Raw genomic sequence first — 15,586 nt, forward strand, 5'->3', positions numbered from 1 at the left:
GGAGGCGAACTTGCACTCCTAATACACTTTGATTAAGACCTACTTGGCTCTAGGCCGTTAATACAAGGGCTAATCCCATACTAAAGAGGTGACTTAAGAAGAGAACAATTTGTTTTGCGTTAACGAAGAATAGGTTGAGAAAAATAAGTTCACCTCAAAACAATATGAGTGGGAGCTCGAGAGGGTTAGCACTCTCTATCCCAGTATGTAGCTTTAAAAGAGAATATATGAAAAGAGTAGTTACATTTAGGAAAAGGTTACATGGTGGAACGCTTAGAACCCGCCCCGAGAGTTAAACTGCTGAGCTAGCCAAGAAAGAAGTTATTAATTGGCCATTACCTTGTTGTTGACCGCTGCCGAGGAAAGAGGCGCTTCCCGCCTCCTGCTATGTACTTTATACACTGAAAGATGGAACAGAAGTTCCCCGGAGACCCTAAAATCAGCAGTTTATATACTCTCGCGGAAGGTTCTAGGCGTTAGGGGAATGAGAACACCCTCCCACGAGGATTTTATTGGTTCATCAATAAACCCCCTACACAATACTAAGAAGAAACACATAATTGGTGGAAAATTAAGAAATTCGGGATAGGCTAGATTAGAAACAAGGGGAAAGAAGGGGTTAATATTGCCAACTTAACCCATGACTGAAAAATTTTTTAGCAAAGAACAAACATTTGAAATAAAAATTTCTCCAACAAAATAGTTCTTTGACTTCGCACTAGGGTGCACTATTGTTGATCTTCAGTAGTGTCCTCTAGAAGAGAAAGTTCACACTTCTTACTTCAAGCGAAACAAAAACACATCAAAAATGACACAGTTCAAAAACTCAAAATTTTCCACGTGGTGACATCTTCTGAGAAAGTAGAGAATTAATAGCGTAGATAAAGTTCAGACTTCCTCCAGCAGAGGAGTTTCAACTGGCGCAAATTTTAAATTAGCGGCGTGGAGGTGTACCGCCCGGTACAATTACCATACAGGAGAAACCTCTACCGTTTAATTTTCATATACGATTAGCCTACTTTAAAATATGTTATTAGCGTACGGGAATTCGTAGAGAGAATGATCCGTATAGTAGTGTGACGTGAACATTTCATTGTGCACGGCGCACATGTTATTGTGGAGAAGTACTCAAGGTTGTTCTATTGGGCCACGCCCAGTACGGTGGACTGCGGTGGGCTCTATGAGCCCAGTGATGTGGGCCAATACGCTGCCGCGTCAGAAGAGAACGGCACTGCACGGGCTGGGCTGCCGGAGCCCGTGGGTTTGAAGTGCTACGCGGTGGGTCTGGCTGTAGGACTCTGGGGTGGATGGCCGACAACTCGGTTTTGAGTACCAGGACATTGGGGTTGCTACCAAATGATTCAACCAGGAACTCTAATGACCGAGCAGGAGAAGAGTCCGGGTATGTTTCAAACAAGTCAAAATCCTAATGAGAAAGAAATTCCAGCATATTCAGTTCCGAAAAAAAAGAAAAGGTACGTTTTATGTCGAACCATTGTATCACGTTCTTTACAATGCATTCTGCAGTTTGGTAAATTCCACATCATCACTTCACCGCCTTTTAACAGTAACTTCATTTTTTTATTTGGTGAAACTGACGAATGTTCGTCTGTGCACTGCTTCCAAAACAAATACAATTTATCACGTTTGCCATTCATAAAACTCTTGAATTCATCAACCTTGGCAGCATAATATCTTAAGTCAGTGTTGGTTGCTTATGACTGACGTGAAGAATGTCTTAAGATTTTGTTTTTTTAATACTTCTTAAATTACTTCAACCAAGCGATCTGTATGTATCTAGCGGGTCGGGGTAACTGATGACGAATACTTACTAGTAAACGCCTGAAATGCAGCTTTTCTCTTTAAAGATCTCGATAGAATAGTTTCAAACGCAGATAAAGCTTCAAGTACTTTGCATTTCTTAATGCCTTTAACAGATTGTTATAGTACTAGGTTTAGGTTGTGTGCACAACAGTGCACAAATAAGGCTGACTGATGTTTGGCGAGAATAATCTGTTGTAGATCGTTATGTGCTCGGGGCATAACAGAACAGCCATCGTACTTTTGAGCGACTGATGTATCACTAAATTCTAATTCATTGATTAAATTGAAATCATGCCCAGCCAGAGAAACAGCAGAGCGATCGGTAATAATTCTCTCCTGAATATCATTTGTAACATAACGCAGCACAGAAGAAAGTCGAGATCTTTTTATTAAGTCCGTGGCTTCACCTTTTATCACGGCCACAAATGGTGCTTCTTTCATCGCTTCTTCCATTTTATTTAACAAAACAGCTGAGACTGAATTAACTCGGTCTGGTTATCATGGGAAGTACCAAGAAAAGTAGGAGAGTTTCCAAGTGGTTGCGTAATTTTTCATCATAACTGGCTGTATAATGGAGCAATTCAACAAAATTTCTTCTATTGAGTCATGTTATCAGTATGGCTCCTGAAATTCAGCTCTCGCTTCGCCAGGAAACAAACAGCTTCTATTGGATAACTAACAATATACCCATATGCTTTCATTGTTTCATTAGGTTTGCCCCAATTCATTTTGGGATTCCTCAATGCTTGTGCTACCGGACTTCAGTAAAGCTACTTTGGAATTAGCATAGTCTACAGACTGTTCATATCGTTTCCTTAATATATAATCACTGTTAACAACACAAACTCCCTTTGTTGTCTCAGCACTCATGTCTGTTGAAAACAAAAGGCAAGGCCAGCAATACAAGGAGCGCTTCTTACAGCCACACAGCCATGTACCATTTGTGTACCAGGAATGATTAAAATGACGCATTTTGCCTCTACATTCTGTTACTATAGCTGATATACTAGGAGTGGGTCTCCCATTGACTGTGATTTGTATCAAAGCAGCAAGAGTTCGACTAGAGAATGAATGTGTTAATAAGTCCTCAATAACACAGCTGCATTCGTCCACCAACATAATTAAATCTCTCTTTAACAACAAGAAAAGCCAACGGCCGTAGCCGTGTTGAAACACCGGATCCCGTGAGATCTCCGAAGTTAAGCAACATTGGGCGTGCTCAGGAGTTGGATGGGTTGCCACGCGCTGTTGGTGGGGGGTAAGGGAATGGAGAAGCGGAAAGGAACTGGCCACCCGACCGCACATAAACTCCGGCTCAGGAACACCTCTGCGGAGGCTCGGACCTGCCTTCGGGCAGAATAACCCTTACCTTACCTTAACAACAAGAAAGCCACAGCAAGCACAAGACACGCTCCTAGCAATACTGAACACTTCATATTATGATTACTGGTAAGTTAGCCTCTCGCCTGAGGCAAACACGCGAGCGTAGTAGCCTGCATGGTCAGCTCTGTGCAAGCGCGCCCCGACTGAATTCAAGCTCCTCATGTTTGCCTCGGCGAAACGGCAAACAGAGCGCACAGTCGGCGTATCTTTATTATGCGACGGATGCGAAGCTTTCGTCATTTAAAGTGGTATCTATGCGGAAGAGAATTAGGTTTTATGGTTGTTATAAAATAGTATACGGTGTCAAATAAATAATTTATATGCCACAGTATTATACAGTTATAGTCACTGATCTTTCGTTTTAGATGAGTTTAGTCCGACTAACACGGCAAATATAGACCGCCGAACCTGCATGTTACATAGGTGGATCGGGGTGCAAACAAAAGTGAAATAATCTATAGTAGTAAAGCGAAGTTGTGTCGGCCTACGAGGCTGATTCTTACTCGGAGGACCCGGGTTCGATTCGTGGCCAGGTCAGAGAATTTTTACCTGGATTTTATGGCTGGTTCGAGATCTACTCTGCTTAAGTTATTACAATTGAGGAGCTAACTGACGGTGAGATAGCGGCTCCGGTGTAGAAAGCTAAGAATTTCGGTCGAGAGGATTCGTCGTGCTGACCACACGACACCTCGTAATCTGCACGCCGTCGGGCTGAGCAGCGGTCGCATGGTAGGCCATGACCCTTCGGTGCTGTTGCGCCATGGGGTTTAGTTTCGTTTGATTTTTAATGACGTAACGTAACAAACAATCTGTAGAAGAATAAAATCGAAGCGCCCGATATATTTTTATCGTGGACACCAATTATAAGGCAGTCCTGGCAGAAGGAAGAAAGGAATCAGGTTATACATATAAGGAAAATGGAATGTGGTCTGTACGTTTAAGAATACAAATCTGGCAAATTTTACGTGCTTATCTGCTTTATCACACGATTTTCAGTACAGCTACACATAAAATTGCATTTTGTATAACTGGTATATTTTTAGTAAGCTGGTGTATAGGACAAACGGATACATACAGTATATACCATGGCAGTGGAAGGGTTAAAATTTTGCGATTTGTATGTGCACCGAAGCTCTAGGGTACCTCTAGTTTATAAAATCTGTGTGTGCCTAAGTTGGTCCGTCGAAGCAGCCATTTTCTTTGTAACCACACCTTAGTTATAGCAGGTGTATCTGAGCCTAATGCTATAAACTGGATGAATTTTGAAATTTCTCATTTTAACTGTAACTTCAGAAAAAAATCACTCTAACCGTAACAATACCTCACACCTTACGTCGGTGTATAAATCGCTTTAATATGTCAAAGAGCGTGTGAATGAAAGTTTCTTTCCCGTATTTAGTGTGCTTTATTGCACGTCACAGGCTGTGACATGCTTCGCCGCACATTCCAACTGCTCACCAGAGCTACCCTATACATACATTCCTCTCCTTTCCCCTTGCTTCTAAATCTCGAATTCCTCCCAACCTTTACTTCCTTCCCCACCCCACTGCTCCTTTTCTCCACATGTTTCGTGTACAGCAATCTTATCAGAGAGGAAATAAGTCTCTATTTGTTTCCTGTTTAAAATTTACTTTTCCAGATTTCATACTCAATTTTCTGCTTCCTATTCGCCTTCGACGTTTATGTTAGATGACATTCTTGTAAGACTTCTCATTTTGAACAGCTGTCATGTATTGGTTTGTCATTTCAAATCCAGGATAAGAGAACATTTCTCTCACAGAAGTAGAACTACTAATTCGTCTTACTTCAATCTGTATGAAGTTGCTTAAATCTTATGAAATAGAAAAATGTCATGCAATCTATTTTAAGAAGAAACGGCTGAGCATTTGTTTTACTCTGCTAAATTCACAAAGTAACTGTAAAGGACCTTACTTGAACTTCAAATCATTTCAAGTTTTTTCTATGAAAAACGAATATGGCAGCCCTATTTAAGACTAATCATTGATGCCAACTTGACCGATTACGTATCAAAATCACCATACATTATCAGAACAATCTAATCTCAATGCAAATAGGGTAAATGGAGGTTCACTTACCTGGAATGTAGTTGTGTCCTTCATGCTGCTATTTGAAATAAATGATGATATTCATAATGAGTGTTTAAGCTCACTGAAGAATTAGGAACACACGCACAACTCACTTAATTTCATAACTGCATTTTCATACCACGACAGTGCTTATACAGCTTCGTAAAAGTCAGTTTAAATCCTGCACAAACCAAGTTATTAAATAATTGTGTCCAGTATGCCATTATCCTATTCCTATTCTTTCTTTCTTCCTTAATCTGTTTACCATCCAGGGTTGTTTTTTCCCTCGTACTCTGCGTGGGATCCCACACCTACCGCCTAAAGGGCAGTGTCCTGGAGCGTGAGACTTTGGGGCGGGGTAATGAAATTGGGAGGGAGGACCAGTACCTCGCCCAGGCTGCCTCATCTGCTATGCTGAACAGGAGCCTTGTTGGGGGGAGGCATGGAAAGATCGGAAGAGGGAAGAAAGCGGCCGTGGTCTTAAGTTAGGTACCACCCCGGCATTCCCCTGGAGGAGAAGTGAGAAACACGGAAAACCACGTCAAGGATGGCTGAGGTGGGAACAGAACCCCCTCTACTCGGTTGACCTCCCGAGGCTGAATGAACCCCGCTCCAGTCCCCGTACCTCCGTTCAAATTTCGTGGCATAACCGGTAATTGAACTCGGGCCCCCGGGGGTGGCAGGTAATCACACCAACCACTATACCACAGAACTAACCTATTCACTTGGTATTATCCTAACAGATGTACAATCCTTTGCCTTTGCTGGCAGGGCCTAGTGTTTACAGTGCACTATGTCTTCTGGTATAGGCTAGAGCAATCTTGTTACTTTCATTGATCTATCTCTGTCTTATCCTTGGCTTTGACAATATGAAAGTGACTGAGGTATGAGCGATGCTGGTAATGCCATTCTTTCTGCAGCCAGTCCCTACTATGAATTGTGTGAAAATGTTGCTCATAGGGTCGGTTGGTGCATGCATTTCAGTGGGCTTGGCAGACTGATATGTAATAGCAACTTCTGGCTCGGTGAGGAAAGCAACGGAAAACTACCTCACTCCTCATTTCCCTAGTACGCCTCTTCAGTGATGCCTAGGCCATCTATGACAACTGACGGCAGAGCTGTTGAGGATCCAACCAGCCTTAGGGCTGAAGACTGAACATACATACATACATGTACAATCCTAAAGAAAAAGGAGGACTAATACATTCCACTGTGAAATATGCTAACAGTGAATTTCACGTCACAATATAAACGTTGGTAACAGTTCATCATCTCGAAGGAAATAAGCCAACAGGCGAGTTGAAAAATAACTGCAAGATTCCATATCGACAAACACAGCCCCTTGACAACATGGGTGGCAACGCGGAATGCAATCCAACAGCTAAAAAAACTAGCTTGCTGAGAGAGCACTCTGTTTGTCGTGACCGTGGGCAATGCGGAGCAAGCTACAGTAGCTGCTGAGATGTTCGATAGGAAGGTTTGTGTGGTATCCCGTCGTGTTGTGTGTACAGAGCGGGCTAGGGGTCAACTGGGTGTTTACCCCAAATTGGAGGTGCGTGCAACGAACAGATTTCTATGGGCTAAACGGCTCAGTTGCACGGACATTCATTGTAGAATCACTGCTTTGTATGGTGAGCGTGCAATTTCTTGCCCAGGTATTGTAAAGTGGTGTATGCAATTTGATGCCGGACGCACGGATCTCATGGACGAATATTGCAAAGGCAGGGCCGCAACGTCCAGTACCGTTGCAAATGTCGACCGTGTAGATGGGATCAGTATAAAGAATTGGCGCGTAACTGAAGGAAATTGCCAGCATGCTGGACATTTCGTATTGAACCCATAATTATTTTACATTGCTGAAATTTCAACTATAAGATGGAGTGGATCCATACTTTTATTGCAAGCTCATCTCGTGTTATGTGGCAGGACAACTCACAGCGGGAAGCACCCCACCGAACATGAAACGAGGTCGGAACATTTCGGAAGACTTCGGGTAATTAATAATGACATTCTGGATAATAACCCCCATTGCGAGATATTTCGGCACAGTCATTAACAAAGAAATAAGTAATTAAGAATTTTGGGAAATATTTGATAGAGGGTGGAAATGTATTCAATCTGGAGAGAAGGTAGCACCTATCTTGGCCGAGAGGAACACACGTGTCAAGGACATAGTCAAAATGCGCGGGAACCTTCGTGCACGAAATTAATTAATTATACTCTTTAAAGAAATAGAAAAAGTCGGAAAATAACAGCATCATGACTGGATAAATAGGTGGAATCTCTGTGATGAGTCTCGAAGAAATCGGTCCAGTGGTCATCAAATGGAATGATTGCACAAAAGTAGATAACTCCAAGCAGAGAATCCCTAGAAAATGCATAAATACCCCCTCCTCAACCAAGAGCATCAGTCATCATTAAATTGTCCGAGAGGGTGAATCTGCGAAATTAAGAAGAAGGCTTAAAGTGTGCAAAATAGATCTGTAGAATCTCTAAAGCCAGTTGGCTGGAGGGATGAATATTACCAAGTGGTAAATGGTGAGCGGAGACAAATGAGACACTGAAACATTATATTCGAGATATCCATCCCGGTCGGGGAAGAAATCATTAGTTAAATAATTGTATGAATCCTGAACGTTTGTGTAGGGAGACTGCAGATTCATAGATGCCTCCTGTGAATTATTGGGGAAGATGTTATTTTGGTAATCGGTAAGGGAGGACTGAGGTAGTCTGGCGCAGATAAGCTATTGTCTGACGGTCAGTCACATCTGTGAAACACCTGGAGAGAAGGAAATGGAGGTCCCCGCAAATTTTATTACCTGAATTCTGGACACAAAGTGGGGCGATTTAATTGTGTATATGTATTCAGAATAAAAGTTATTGTGAAGTGTTTTATTAAAAGTTTAATGTGTATCGCATCAAGCCGAGTGCAGAATCAGTGTATTTATAAGGTAGTATTTAAGCGAAGAATGAGTCCTGCAATTATGAGAGGCTTAGTCCGAGGTGGCTTGCGTAAAATGAAGCTGAGATAACGCAATGCCAACCACGCACTTACAGGTCTGTCGAATTTAAGTATCATATTTTATAGTTAGAAATGTAAATGCTTGTACCTTTTTAATTAATTAATCATAGCATCGTGTATTATGTAGCGTGTGTAAAATTTAAGTGTTGCGACGACGAGGATATGTCTTGTCGTTACTCTAGTGTGGAGGTGAATTGTCAGTTATTTATGTCCGCACGCGAGACTCTAAAGTGTGTTTAAATTTCTTAAAAGAAATTAAGTGTGAAGTAAAATATTGCAATGAAAATCAATTAACTAACGTTCAGGCTGGTGAAAGTTACTGTAATACCGGGCGAGTTGGCCGTGTGGTTAGAGGCGCGCGGCTGTGAGCTTGCATCCGGGAGATAGTGGATTCGAATCCACTGTCGGCAGCCTTGAAGATGGTTTTTCGTGGTTTCCCATTTTCACACCAGGAAAGTGCTGGGACTGAACCTTAATTAAGGCCATGTCCGCTTCCTTCCAACTCCTACACATTTCTTATCCTATCGCAGGCATAACACCTATCTGTGTCGGTGCAACGTAAAACCACTAGCAAGAAAAATTACTTTAATGATAACAATAAAATAACAGTTATGGGTGTGATAAAGTCAAATATCAACGTATCCAATAATAATAATAATAATAATAATAATAATAATAATATTCACGTCAGGATAAAATTTGAGATGATGGTAATTATGCGCCCAGCAGTTAGGTAAGCGAGATTTGTGGTTTATATCGAAATCCAGTGAAGTATGATAAAGTTGGCATTTTTGGGAAATTTAAATTTTGTGACACTGTGTATTTGCGATACAGAAAATCACGGTATGCTATTTTGCCCCTGAGGTACGGAAAAGTTTTGAGAAGTTAACTGTGAGATCATTATAAAGTTGTTTGGTCATGTGATCACTTGTATTTTAAAAAGTTTCAACAAGAAGAAAATGGATTTTAATGGAAATGAAATATTATGAGAATAATTAGGAGGATGTTAAATGCAGAGTATTTCGACGGAGAGGAATGTTTGTGACATGGTGTATAAGTTGAGGTGTAATTTTTCTGAGACAGTCTGCATGAGAGGAGTGAAGGCCTGTAGCAATCCAGAACGATTCATGAATATAAAAGTTGTAAAATCCAAGTGTGCGCGTTGTAACGCGTATTTTAAGTACAGGTTGATGTTCTCCCATGATTATTATTTTATATAAGACTGTAGTTAACGGCAGTTAAGTCTATGTGACGGTTCTATTTGATACCAGCGAAGTGCATTTTTGGGATGTGTTGAGATTGTATTGAAGAATAGATTAAACCATTCGAACATATTGTTTAATTTCGATTTCACGCTTTATTGTAGAAAATAGACAGAGTAATATTTCCAGGTTCGAGTTCATTTTTGTAGCGAATTTCACTTCATGTGTTAAAGTTTCAGCGGGGATCAGATTTAAATATCCGGATATTGTGTTAAAAGTTTCGATTTAGCCTGTCAGTATGAATGGTGTGTAGATACCATAACGTTGGCTCAACGATGGATTTAGGATGCCGTGTGTATCATATTACTTAAGGATGAGTAGACACTGTAACGTTCACTTAACGAGAGGATTAGGATGCCGCCTGAACATAGCCAAGTCATAGGTTAGGCATTTTTGCAAATCGACATGTATGATGTTATTATTTGCAGTAGTGGATATGAATGTGAAAGACATGAGCAGGTACTATTTAGATCATGTTTCGAAATAATTCTTACTAGCCAGAAGGCGCTGCCATAATAGCGTTGCATCAGTAGTGGCATGAATGTAAGGGTTGTCCCACGTGGAAACCTGGCCAGTGGAGACTAATTCTTACGGCTTAGCCGCGCGTGTTCAAGTTCGATGAACATTCGTTTTCTATTTGCTAGCCTTTACTTTAATATTTATTGTTCGGGTGTCCGATATTATGATAGTGCCGTGCGTTGACACATAGTTCATTTATGGATGATTTACACTACGAATGCGGTTTCGATTCGTCAGCTGTTAATATATTCATTTTTAATTTTTCGTTATTCACATTATTTGTGTGAGACGTTAATCTACCGATCACATGTAATTTAGTTTAATGGGACAAGTGTAGGTAGACAGATTTGTAATTGTAGTCGTAGTTATAGAAAATTGGAAAGATTTATTTTTTTCTTTTATATTGTGGACTGTTATTTAACAATTCCAACGACGTAATTGTTTCATAACCTGAAAGTTGAGGTAGTAAGAATATTTTCAAGTGATTTATCACTTTTCTTTAACTTTAGTGTTTGGCATTTCTTCTAAATGCATAAAGAATTAATTTTTTCTGCATTTATTGGTTTTGTTCTCTCAGAACGATGTAACGTAAGATACCAATGGATCAAGTGTTGTTGGTTCGTTCTGATCATCTCTTTTGGTGTGATGCATATACAGCATCGGGATTCCTCTGTAACTTAAGGGTGTCACGGGATGACAATACTTATTGAAATTTTAATTTTGAATGTGACAATTGCTGTTAACTAGTAATTAACACCATGCTTTCCAGTAATATTTCGCAAACTATCCAACGAAACAGATAGTCGATTTGATTCGCTTAGGAATCCATTCGGAGGGTGTTCCAATATCCGATAGGATAGTCGACTGGTGGATAAGGTTAATTAAATATAAATCTGAAATTCTACTTGTTGAAGATCAGATTTTCCACGGATCGTGTGGGTTAACTCTCAGTTATCGTTTGGATCAATGTTGCCCGATTTTCAGGTTTAAAAAAATCCTTTTCTGGTTTTTGCTGTCCACGAATGTTACACTATATTTTCATTCTTTGGAAGAAAATAATAAACAATTTCAATAAAACTTTGCATTTTGACTGCGGCAAAACATGTTGTGACAATGTTCAGTCCTTTTCTTGCCTATTTAATAAATAAATTATCGTGATTTACATTGAATACATATTTTAGTAAGCACATTTGTTACTCCTCATTTGAAGTAGTTATGCTCTCATCTGAACCCTATCAGTTGGTCGATGAAGTGACAAAAAAGAAACTCGCAACGACCCCAAGATTGAAGAGTACGATGTTGCACTACCAAAGCAGCCGAGGCAGACGACCAACGATGAAACAGTAAGTTCAAGGGTTCAGTGTGTTCTCGAATGTTCACCAGAACCTTGGAGTTTGTAAACTGAGTCAAGGATGGGTCACATATCTGCTCACAGATGTTCACAAGGGGCGACGATTCCAATCGTCATTGACATTTTTGCAACTTTATTCTGTAGAGAACCTGGCGAGTTGGCCGTGCGGTTAGGGGCGCGCAGCTGTGAACTTGCATCCGGGAGATATTGGGCTGTCGGCCGCCCTGAAGATGGTTTTCCGTGGTTTCCCATTTTCACACCAGGCAAATGCTGGGCTGTACCCTAAATAAGGCCACGGCCGCTTCCTTCCAACTCCCAGTCCTTTCCTATCCCATCATCACTATAAGACCTATCTGTGCCGGTGCGACGTAAAGCCACCAGCAAAAATTCTGTAGAGAGTAACGAGTTTCTGCGGCGAATCATCACAGGGGATGAAACGTGGGTCTACCACTTCACCCCGAAACAAAGAGGACATCGATGGAATGGGAGCACACCACATCACCGCCACGAAAGAAGGCCAAGGTCCAATCTTCAGCAGGAAAGATAATGGCGACAGTGTTCTTTGACATGGAGGGAATGGTGCACGTGGAGTTTACACTGAAAGGTACAACAATCAACTCGGCTTCGTATTTTCAAACGTTGAACCTGTTTTGTAAGGCAATTAAAGCAAAGCGGCGAGAAGATTGAGGGCCGGTGTGATTTTGGTGCATGGTAACGCAACATCTCACACAGCCCGCCAAACGTCCGAACTGCTGGAGCGATTAAAGTGGGATTTATGGCAACATCCTCCATACAGTCCAGACTTAGCGCCATGCGATTATCATATATTCGTTAAGCTGAAAACGGATCCTGGTGGACGACGATTTCGAAACTATGAGGAGGTGAAAGCAGCTGCCTCTATGTGGTTACATAGCCCTGAAAGTGATTTCTACGCATCTGGAATCGAATAGTTGGTTGACCGTTCCGAGAAATGCTTACAGTCCCTTGGGGACTATGTGGAAAAGTGAACTTGGACTGTATGTTGTCATAGCCGTGTTGTCTATGTGCAGATGGTTTCATCATTGGCCATAACTTGGAGGTGTAACTTGCTTTTTGATTCGCCCTCGTAACCGAATCGATCCATGTGATAAGGTCCTCAGTCTATGAAATTTACTTTAAATTGTCCCTGACAAAAAAGGAATGTCCTGCAGAAAGAAGAAGAAACACGTTCTGTCAATGAATGTTTAGGAATTCATTCATATAAGGAGAATTACATTTGATCATTCAGTTTTGCCGCAAAAAAAGGTTTGTTTCTCGACTGGCGCCGTTTTGGCTCATATTTTAATTTTTCATACAATACAATTTGTATTTTACATTTGTCATTGATGAGATGAATAAATACATGAAGTTGAGAGTACATTATGTGACACAAATTGACCATTATTGACCTTATTTAGTCCTTATATGGTCCTTATTACCTTTCATCAGCGAACCGGTTAGTTATATTATCATATCAGTATTAATGTTTGTGTGGAAATAAGCCAGAAAATTGTTGATGTTTTGTACTTTAGAATGCTTTTAAAGGCACTTTGCGTAATGGATAAGTAGCTAGAAGGGCCTTCGTCAGTGTTTGAAGATTTTCACTGTTTGCTTATGTGCTTTTCTCTGGTCGACACGCATCGAACTGAAGTCCTTCTTGCATAAAATGCTGCATCTATTCCTCCAGGATGTGTTCTCGGGGATACCTCGTTTTGGCTAATTTATGGCTCAGGTTTAGCATGAGACCATTCAATTATAACTCATTTGCCATCAGTAGTAACGTGGGAGAAATGGTTATGATTCTCCTTGGATACCAAAGTTACGAACCGCAGACTTTAGATAGCGGCAGTAATTATTATTTCAAAGGGAAGTGCAACGAGAAAATTTCAACAATAACGACATTCCGCGTCGTACATGGGTTTGAAATTTGTAATGGTGGCGCCGCACTTTGAATATTCTTGATAGAATGGAAGACCAGTCAGGAAGTCCTCAACTTATTAAATAAGAAAAACGATCTTCTCAACAACCATCAAAGAATGAAAGCTCCGATACATCGGGCACATCATAAGAAGTGAACGATATGATAATCTCCAACTCAACATCGAGGGGAAAATTGAAAGAAAGCAATCTGTTGAGAGACGGAGAAATTCCTAGCTTAAAGAAAAGCACCGCTGGTATGGACGAACTGCCATTGAAAACTTTCGAGCCGCTGTTTCACGAGTTACCATGATCAATTGGGACACCAACCTTCGTAGGGAGACGGCGTTCTAAGAAGAAGAAGAAGAAGAAGAAGGCGCTGCGCTCTCTCTCCATTGCTAACTAACTACAGGACAGAGCTGACGGCATTCATTCATCAGCTATATGTGACAGAAATTACATATGGCCTCATGCCGTTAAAAGTAGGCATTATTTTTCAGAATCGATTAAAGAAATGAAGAAATATTTGTGTTAGTGATCATGTAATTAATGTGAAAGAAATACAATGTGTAATTGTACCGATATGCTACAACCGCTGGGAAAACCAAGTTCTACTAGTAGAAATGTTCTAAATGTTCTAAAGGAAGGAGAATTAGTAACTTATTTGCGGAGGAATAATTGTTGCTGCGTATTCCTTGAACCCACAGTTTTCGTTGTTACTCTTTTGATTTCCTCCCTGGGAATAAATAAAATGCTATATGTGATGTGTTTTAACAGGGATATGCTTTTGAGCTGGGTCTGTCTGGAAATAGCGGCATTAATTTAGCGTAGACAATTTTGCGTGGACAGAAAACCGCATCAGTGTTGGTTGGATGAAATGGTGGTCTCTTACTGGTGTCAGTGTGATAAGCGGATGCCAGTCAAATTAAAGGGTAAAGCGTACAAAAGCACTGTCCGGTATGCCCTCATTTACAGTTCCGAATGTTGCACAAGGCAGTAAAAGTATGACCAGTGAATACATGTCGCTGTCGTGAGATTTGGATGTTGAGATGGTCGGCGGGAGTCACTCTGCGTGACAAAGTGTGCAGTGAACATGTGCGAGGATCTTTCAAAGTTGTGCCATCAGAGATAAGATGGAGGAGAAACAGCTCCGCTGGTATGGTCACGTCAGAAGAAGAAATGAACACCATTTAGCACAGAAATCTTTTGCCATCGAAGAGCCAAAGATAGGAAGAGGGCGCCCTAAGGTAAAATGGAAACGAACTGCTGAGGCTGCCTTAAGAAAAAGCGAAGTGCCATTAGATCCGGTGCGAGAACGTCGGACATACCCTCTCCGTGTCGGATGAGCCGGCCGTGAGTTGAGCTCCGGAGAAAGAAAGATAAAGAAAGAAAAATAGGAAGAAGAAGAAGAAGAAGATGGCCACCATGGTAACCAGTGCTCTTCGTTCAGTACTAAATCTTCGTCGTCGTCTTCCTCACGTTATTAGCGTGTGCCAGAATTCTGCCTACTTTATACAGTACGTGCAGATGACGCCGTATTTCACTCTCGTTGACTGGTGTTTCGTTCAGGTCACAGTAAAGCCCCTTATAGACGGTAACGTCACCAAAATCGGCAAAAAATTTTCCCAGAATAGGTTTCACGCGAATATTTATGGCCATAAAATTGTGTGTTTAGTCAGCTACCATTTTGCTGGACGTAGATCTTGATATGTGGGGCTGGCTATCATGGCAGGGGAATGGTGTGTGTGTTGGATCAGCTGCCATATTGCTGGATGTAGGTTATAATGCCGCATATTTATTTCGATTTTTAGGAACTCTTTATCTCCCCTGTGGGTGGAGCGAAAGGATGCTTTATCTGTACCTCCTGCACGTTGTAAGAGGCTACTAAGAGGGGAACAGCCAAAGAATCTGTACTCGCTTTCTCTTCTTCAAAGACCGGGCGATTTGGCCGTACGGTTGGAAGCGCGCAGCTGTGAGCTTGCATCCGGGAGATAGTGGGTTCGAATCCCACTGTCGGCAACCCTGAAGATGGTTGTCCGTGGTTTACCATTTTTACACCCGGGAAATGCTGGGGCTGTACTTTAATTAAGGCCACGGCCGATTCCTTCCAACTCCTAGCCCTTTCCTATCCCATCCATTCGTCATAGCACTCATTTTCTTTACAGCTGTTGTGGTTTGTAACGGTGTCGATATTGTATCAGCT

This window comes from Anabrus simplex, chromosome 3 (genome assembly GCF_040414725.1).
Source record: "Anabrus simplex isolate iqAnaSimp1 chromosome 3, ASM4041472v1, whole genome shotgun sequence".
Classification (NCBI taxonomy): domain Eukaryota; kingdom Metazoa; phylum Arthropoda; class Insecta; order Orthoptera; family Tettigoniidae; genus Anabrus; species Anabrus simplex.